Source organism: Macrosteles quadrilineatus, unplaced genomic scaffold (genome assembly GCF_028750875.1).
Source record: "Macrosteles quadrilineatus isolate MER2022 unplaced genomic scaffold, UCM_ALF_1.0 Scaffold_2__2_contigs__length_208266976, whole genome shotgun sequence".
NCBI lineage: Eukaryota > Metazoa > Arthropoda > Insecta > Hemiptera > Cicadellidae > Macrosteles > Macrosteles quadrilineatus.
This window is the reverse complement of record NW_026542595.1, coordinates 177,510,713-177,520,017: the sequence shown is the minus strand read 5'-3', so window position 1 is coordinate 177,520,017 and position 9,305 is coordinate 177,510,713.

Here is a 9,305-nt window from a genome sequence, read left to right as displayed (position 1 = left end):
TTAATCCAACCATAAAAAGAAAATGTTGGGGTTAAGGGCCAAGTTTAACACATTTTTTTAACAATTATATTCCCTTATTGGTAACTGATATAACAATTTTTAATGTGCAAAATTTTGACCTTTATTTTAAAATTACTGCTCTCCATCTCAAACATGTTGGAATTTAATTTCAAAATATTAAAAAAATTTGGTGCTAATGGTGCTACATCTAGAGATTCTATAACTCTTAAAACTGCTTTTATCTCAAACTCCTCCCTCTTCCTTTAGATTTTTGGGGTGAATTTTGTAAATTATTATACCTAGAGCTCCTAGAACCGATGCTTTAATACATTGACCAAACTGGAGGTCTAAGACATAAAGTTCTTCAAAAGTGATCACTCAAATTACTTTGATAACTTACCAAAACAAAATTGTAAAGAACTCTCTCTAAAATGTAGCAGAAACTGCATTTTGAATTATCTGAAGGCATAGTACAAATTATCCGAATGGGTTGATATTTTCTGACGAAGCATAAGTGATGAATAGACCACTGGGTTCAAAAACCCCTAACATATTTTACCACAACCTACCATTCTAACCTCAGATTTAAAGGAATACTTACTAACATTTTTGAACAAATAACAACCCTACACCACCAATTTCTATCTGACAACTTCCTCCAACACCCTCTAGTGTCATGACCGAGTAATTTACACTCTGCAGGGAATCTGGGAACAATTGTGGCAGGCTATTGTTCTGCGAAAGATGTATTAATGAACCTCTAGTGAAGTCGGTTCATCTTGATAACTGTGATTAAAGTCTGGAGTTAATGCACAAGTCATCTCTTCTCAGTAGAGACCAAAGACGAAATTTATGCCTACTTGTTCTAGATAGGTTATCGCAAATTCTCTGAAGGAGATTATCTCATGGATTATTTATAATTTTGATTTGTTTTGTTGCAGGGGAAACAATGTGGCTAAGTTTTATGTGGATCAATGCATGTTTCATTCAAGTTTTTTTTTTAATTACCAGTACTTAAATGTAGTATTTATTTTCAAAACTTAGTTATAGCTTTAAAGATCAATGACATCTTCCTTCCCCTTGTCAATAATACAAGATATCAATACGTTTGAATTCAATCTCAAAAACCAACCCTTGGAGGTGGACAAAACTTTATGTGATTTCATTTAACTTTTTTCCCTTGTGTGTATGCATGATTTAAAGGGTAAAGTGAGAATAAGATCAAATCAGGGATGTCTATATCACAATAATCTATGGAGTATGGTGATGATTTGAGGCATTATGCAAATAAACAACTACTTTCTGGTCTAAAAAGAGCACATAAACCAGCTGCTTACTGTGTAATGTGGCAAAAAATGCAAAAACTAAATTTACTTAAGCGGGATGGTTCCCAACTATAGCAAAAGGTCATCCTCGGGCGGCGCTAAACAAACTACAGCTAAATTGTTGCTAATTTATTAAACTTGTCTTAGCTTCTAATTTCCTAGCTGAGTCAGCTCTCACAAAAAACAAGATCTCTAAAATTTACTAGGGGTAACTAAACTACCCATTTGATATTGGTAAATGAAGTACCTAAATCAAAATGTAGAAAAAGAAAATATTACAGTTTTGTATCTTTACGATTCTTAGACTTACAATTAATTTCATAAAAGGATGGATAAAAATCATAATGTCAGAAATAAAGAACCGGTAAAACCACAAACTACCATTTGATTCTCCAACGCTTAACCTCTTCTCCAAAGGTTACAAAATTGGCAAATTAATTTAGGATAATTTAGACAATTTTCCTCCATTACCTCACCTACATGAACTAAAGAGAAGTCCTTCCATTGATAAACTGATGGACAATAATTATCGTTATCAGATAAACACCGATTATAAATTCTATATCCTGAGCGAGGAGGAGCAAATAAGCCGTGACCAGAGGCCAAGGACGGAAGGATGTTACTGGCTTGGACAGAATACCTACGAAGGTCTCGCCGAGGTCGCAAAGGACAAGTATGAGACTAGTCAATGTCTGGACGTAATATATCAAATGACAGACATGCAAGGTGGATTCCTTTATTGAGAATTGAGAAAAACCGGAAAGTGAATTAAGAGCCCATTTATCCTGTCTACTGATATTTCAAAACTTTAATGTAAAGGAAGAGGCGATTCCCATGGTTTAGACTTCATAGTTCAAGGATGATCTGTTTCCAGTTTTCATTTTTCGAAATGTCTCCTGTTGGAGTGAATCTACTTGTAATTGAATTTTGGGAATTAGGAAAAAATTCAGTTTTGATTACATGGTCAATATTTATTGTGCAATGTTCCAAATTGCACAATATTATATTGAACGAGTATGGGCTATATTGAAGGCGAAAATCAAGTTGTGCAATATATTGAGTTTCTGCGTCTGATATGAGAAAGTTTTTAAAGTTACTTGGTTCACTTATTTATTCGAAGCTCATTCAGCAGTCCTACTCTTTTTTTTCAACCACTCCTTCCATCCATATCCTCTCCTTCTTCTTGTTCAGCTTTTTCAGCAATACGACTACCGCACACACTGCAGCAACCGAACCGAATCACAACTAAACTAAAATATGTTACTGACCTTAAACCATGGAAAATTGGAATTAAATGTAGACCGACAGCAGTGCTGTGGTTAGCATAAGTTCTGGCGTCCACCGCTATAGGAGCGCCGTGTAGTTATGTAGCGTGTGCGCCGTAACCATGCTTACAACTTATATGCTAACCGCAGCACTGCTGTCTGCCTATATTTAATTCTATTTGTCCATGTTTAAACTAAAGCAATTTTATTGAACCGTGTATGGTTGCTCTTAAAAAATATTGCACAATATATTGCCCAGTTTTATTAATATTGACCATGTATGGGGCCCTTTTAACAGTGTTATTAAACTTGCACCACCAATGGTTTATAAAATTAATGAAATTCAAGTTAGTAAAAGTTAAAAGTATAATATTTAGCATACTGTTTGGTGAGACCAGAAAAATTAAGTTAAGTTATTTACGATGTTCATTTTTTAAAGTAATATAGTAATGTGTAACTGGTGTGTAATATTTGTAAAATATGTAATACAAATAAAGTTAATTTTACCATCGGAAATAAAGTTCATAAATAAAGTAATAAGGCATAAACATATTAGGTAAAGAAAAATCAATACTATTTCTTATGAAAGAGCCTAAATACTTCATTATAAATTATTTTAAAATGTCAACTTACAGTAGCCCTCTTGCCTGTACCACACTTGTCCACTGAGCCTCAGAATGTTAAGTAAAATTCTGTTGGTTTTTCCCATCCTACCTTATCTTCTCAAACAATAGATTGGGCATGATCTTTGAACCCAAACTACTGTACCTTTGGTTCCCACAAATATCACTTATTGATCTGGTCTCTATACTAAAAAACTAACAAGACTGTGGATTTCTCGTTATTTATATTATGTTTATTCATCTTGTTGCAATGGGGTTTATGCTTGGGATTTTGCACTTGCAAGAGGTAAAAATTATCTAATAAAAATATATATATCAAATTTACATACAAAAATTGCAATCAGGAGGTTATGTCATATCCTTTACCAGTTTTATATAAGAGAGATATACAAATGTATTGCAGACTACTAGAGGATCAAAAATAATTTTTCTGATTGCCACGGAAGGACAGATTTTTTGAAATTAAACAATAAGTTTCATTCGATTGTGTTGGGGCAAAAATTGATTGGTTATTTTTACTTACAATACTTTACAAACCAGTTTATTTTGTGTTAAAAATGGAAGAAGATCCTGCATAATAACTGTCAAACGTAATTGATGATCATTTGACCTAGGCCCACAAAGCTAATGACTTTGATTGTGACTGATGATTCGCAGGTTATATTGCTAGTCATCGCTCCTTCCGAAAACCTGACATGAAAGCTTAAAAGAAACTTTGTTTATTTATGATTTCAAACTTAATCCTGATTATCAAAAAATCGTTTAAATTAAACCTTTTTATGTGAACTACAACTTCCCGATTCCCTCTACTCGATTGCAAAGAACACAGACACTTCAACCTCAACACTATCTTGGTTGTTAGCTAATACTAGGAATCTTTCAGTAAACCGTAGCTCTTAGTTGCTCAATTGATAAGGAATCTTTGTGGAAAAATAAGGCACACTACATGTCATGGAGTCCATAGAAAATTATACTACAGTGTAAGAAATCTCAAAAGAAATATTATTGATGTCATAAAAACATGTTTGTCTCTTTTGTTGGAAGTCGTCAAACAATTGATTTGATCTAGAACTACTGATCCTCTACTGAATCCCTACTACTCTCAGATGATGGTGAAAATTAAATATAATAATAACAAAATATATTATTAAATTGTCCAACCTGTCAAGTTGACTACTGTTGTGTCTGATTACATTTCCTGTATTAATCTCAGGAGTGGCAAAATACCTTCTTCTCCCTCAAAATACTTTTTTAATTGCTGGTTACTTTCCAGCTAGTTGTTGTATACACCAACAGTTCAAAAGGTGTGCTTTAAGCACGTGGGTCACTATAGACTGAGACAGATTACAAGGTGAGAAAAACAATGGTAACAAACACATAGTCTTAGTGGCTATGGAGGATATTTAACCTTTTTTGCTACTATGAAGGAGGTAATTGATTTTATCTAAAATGTGGGAAAGCAGAGCAATAGAAAAAAAAAACAAAAATTACAAAATTTTTTTAAAATCTCTTTAGTAAAATAAACACAATTCGAGTCTGAACTGTATGAAAAAAAACAACTAGTTGATATGAAGCAAGTAGAAACCAGTAATGACTCTTATCTCAACATTCAAGGAAATCTTGTAAACAACAGTGAATGCACCATGTGAGACAAACAATACGACTCCGGATAAAAAACAATGTTTAAGTGATATGAATGACCAACAACTAGAGTGTGAGAAAACTATACAACTTGGTGGAGATATGTTGTCAAAGTTGAATGGTAAAAGAGCTAAAAAGACAAGACAGTTATTTTTTTGGATTAATAAAAATATGTTTCAGGATTTTTAAGAAAAGAAATCTGTTAGAAATCTTACTTTGTTTACAACACTAACTGAATATTCTGAGTAGCTTGGTTTTAGTGCTTCCTTAGTAATGTGAAAGTCGGAGGTGCGATTCCTGAACCTAGATGCCAATTGGTCATTGGGCTGGAGTTTGGAATAAAAGAGATTAGAGTTGGGAGTACAAAAATTGAACGTTTCAATAGTGTTGATGAACACAAATAATACACTGTGGAAAAAATGTGTGGAAAACCTATAAAAATGAGGTTAACTTATAATAGTTATACTAATTCTCCTGCATGTTTTAGTACAACACAATGATAAGGTGTGAAATAACAATAGAAAACTAGCTAACACTGTTTAAAAAAGAACAACCTCCTCACCATCTCAAACACCGCACTATTCTTCAAACGTATAATTATTTCACCCACTAAAAATGTTATTTGTCTTTTACACGAGAGAACAAATTGAAAGAAGTCTCACTATTTTTAAAAGAAACTCTATAAAAATCTAACCTCTAAGAGACAACGAAGACCATCGAGAACCGTGCGAGGTATTGAACACTTTGATTGTGTACGACACTATTTAGCACCTGTTAGACCAAATATATTAACAAACAGGGTTTCCCTCTCCAAGGTGCATGATTGTTTTCATTGTTTGCTAAGGAAGCAGTGACGCAAAATGGCTTAAATACTTCCGAGATGTCATTTACAGCAACTCCTTACATCTTCCACTCGGTGGCTGTGAACATCAAGGACAACTTCTTATCAACATATTGCACGTGACTCGTCCAGTTGTATAGTGATCACGTATAACCTAGGATTCAACTTGTGTAGTGGTCACGTAAAATAAACTAGGTCTCAAACTTGTCATGTGATAAAATGCCATGTGTCACATAAAATACCTTCTTGCCTTAACTTTTATATATACCCTATGTTTGTGGTCTCGTAAAGTGTGGTTTTTGCGCCTTTATGCATTATAATTTTTCATTATAGTAGGGTTCATAGGTAAAAAAATCAAGTTTAGGTTTATTTTAAGTAAATTATTTCCTCCCAAAATCAGTCTGTCATACAATCAACATTTATACCAAATACTGTGAAACAAAAATTGTAAATATTTTCTTGCCAGTCAATCATATTAAACTTATATAATTTATACACATTATGTTTGTAATTATACTCATTATACTGGTACTCTTATTATATAATTTATTACAACTAATTCTTAACATTTTCAAAACAGGCTTGTACCATGACAGGAGTGATGTATACTTAAAATTCTCAAGGATACTCTAAAGTAGGGTAACAGCTGGTTAGCCACATTAGAACCTGTTGCTCTTTTGATTTTGAAATCAGCTGGTGAAAATTTATTCATGAGGCATAATTACTTCCAGCTGAGAAAGAGTAATGGTAAACAATGATGCAGCATTTGCAAAGCTATTTCCAGAAACAAAATTAATTGTACCATCGCTAAATTTCAATTACAACTACAAATCTTTAGATATTTTAAATATTTTTTATTACTCATTACACAATGCTATTTGCTCAAATTTTTTTATAATTTCACTCTATTTATCCCAGTTAGATGAATTAGCGTAAGCCTAAGCCTTTAAAGCAACCGTCAATTTCGACGGGTTTCACCTAGTATTTTGTAATGTTGTAGAAAAGTATTTTGAATGAACACGGTTGGCTTCTTAATTATGCCGTTAAGAAATGGATACTTAAGTACCATATTGTTTCTACATTTTTAAAACACAGAAATAAATTTTTACTCTAGCATACTCAAATTTTTCTTAAGGCTAAGAGAAAATATTTATAAATTAGGAAAAACTATCTGGAAAGGTAGGTTGACATTTTAAAATTGTTAATGTTTGTTTTGGATTGTAAAAACTGATTTCGTTGTACCTTCCCAACTTCTACTTAAAAGATAGTAGCATTCTGCCTCAATTTATGTAAAGCCGCGGTCACACTAGGCTGTTCTAACCAGCCGCTAGAACATTCGCCGCTTCTGTCATAGCCGCTTCTAACCAGCCACTGGTAATATTGCTGAATATTGCCAGCAAGCAGCCTAGTCTGACCCAGAACCAGCGGCCGGTGAATGCCAGCGCACTAGTGTTTACTAGCCACAATCAGAAGTTGAACATGTTTAACTTTTGAGCGCTGCCTACCCTCCGCTGGCAGTCACATGATCTCCTCGCTGGCCCCAGCCAGCCAATGTGAACCCCTAGTAGCTAACAAGCGGCTGGTTAATTAACACGTGTATAGTTTGTTTTGCAGTGTTGGTTTCGTTTACTGTATTTTCTATTTATTTTTGTGGTTAACAGTGAATATAGTTGACAGCAACAAGTGGACAGGTAAAGACATAATTAATACATTCCTAGATATATTTCGAAATTATCCATGCCTGTGGGACCCTTCGACTGCAGACTACATCAACAGAAATGCCAAAGCTCAGCTTACAAGGAGTAACTGGAAAAACTTGAAGAACAAGGACTTAAAGCAGCATTGGCCCCATTGAAGAAAAAAATAAAAAGTTTACGCGATAGGTATCGAAATGAAGTTTATAAAAAATGCCAAAGAAGAGTGGTGTCAAATATAGATGATATGGTGAAAACACATACACAACATAATGCTTTCAAGTCATAAGCAGCAACTGTACTAGCGGCTAGTAGGTTTATAATGTGAACCCTTCAGATCCAGCTGGCTGCTGGCGATATTGCCAGCGGCTGGATAGTAGCGGCTGCTAAACAGCCTAGTGTGACTGCGGCTTTAGGGAGGTCTAATATACTCTTGCACATTAAAGTAAGTAGGTAAACCTGTATTGAAGGAACGTTCTAGAAGTGAAAGTAAGCAAATCATGTACTCGATGACAGAGAAAGCTTAAGGGTGCGCAGTGATATCCTAATATTTAACACCTGCAAACTATATGAAAATTGCAGTGTAATGGTTGATTTTACTATTTTAGTTAAACAACTTTTAAAAGTATTTTTATAACAAACTATCTTAACCGTCTCACGTTGCTGCGATTTCAAGAAAGTTTACCTTCCATATTGAATCTCTGGAAAGTCTTTTACATTTTTAGAGCACTCCATTTTTTTGTAAACTGTAAATGTTTGAATTCAAAGGGCATATCCTGTAGGAATCATTGGAATATGTGGCAAGAGAACTACTTTTCCCTTAAATTAGCCATTTACAATTGTCGGTTCTATTACATTGGTCATCAGTTTCTTTACTATTAATCGCGTCCATTATACATAATCGTGGAGGGGTTGATATTACAGGGGTCTTAATTAATGGTATGCGCCCACAGATTTGCCATCAAGCATCGGTATTCATTTATTTGACTTATATTGCGAGTCATGCAAAAAAGCAACTGCCTCCCTGTACATTTCTTATGGGAGTCAAATTTGGGTTTCCTTTTCCGAATTCGTTTGGCTCCTCTACCTAACCGACTTTCATAATGTTGATAGTTAAATGATTTTTCTTTAAACCTCAACAGTAACCGACGAAATCAACGGGTTTTACCTATTCTTTATTATTTCTCAAAATAATGACACAATCTTAAAATGAACTAACCTACACCACATGGTTGTATAGTTTAATTAATCAGCTGATGTTGCTTTCATTGATTGTGTAGGGTAAATTCAAAAGTATTCATTTGTTAGAATGTTAACAAATCTATTCTCCGTAAGGATAGCATGGCAATTTTAAAGACCACTTGGGCAGAGCCCTGAGGAGTTTTACAACATTTTATTTCACACAAACCTTCCCGAGGATGTATAAAACAAATTCCCAAAGTTTCATCACGGATGGCTAGTTTGGTAACGCACAAAGGACAAACAAACATAATATATTGGATATTATAAATTTATTGAATTTAAAATATTTTGTTAATAATATTATTATTTTTGTCATGTTTTGATTGAATTGAATGAGTCTTTAATTTATAACACAAGACTCAAGTTAATTTATCATCCACAAATATATCTACAAATCTTATATTCACTAAAAATATTAAATACCCCCGCCGCAGCAAACCTGCAGACTAAGCGAATTTCCATTTGCCTGATTGGATTTAAACTAAAATGTCTCCTTACAAATATCACATTTATTCCCTATTCAAACAGAATTAGTTTAATGAGTACTTAGGTTTGCTGCAACAGGGAGGGTAAAAAAGTTTTTTTTTTAATGTAAAATGTTAAAAGGTACTGTGGTTTAGTAAGAAATTAATCTATTTTCCAAATTTGATCAAAATATGTTCATAAACAAGCAA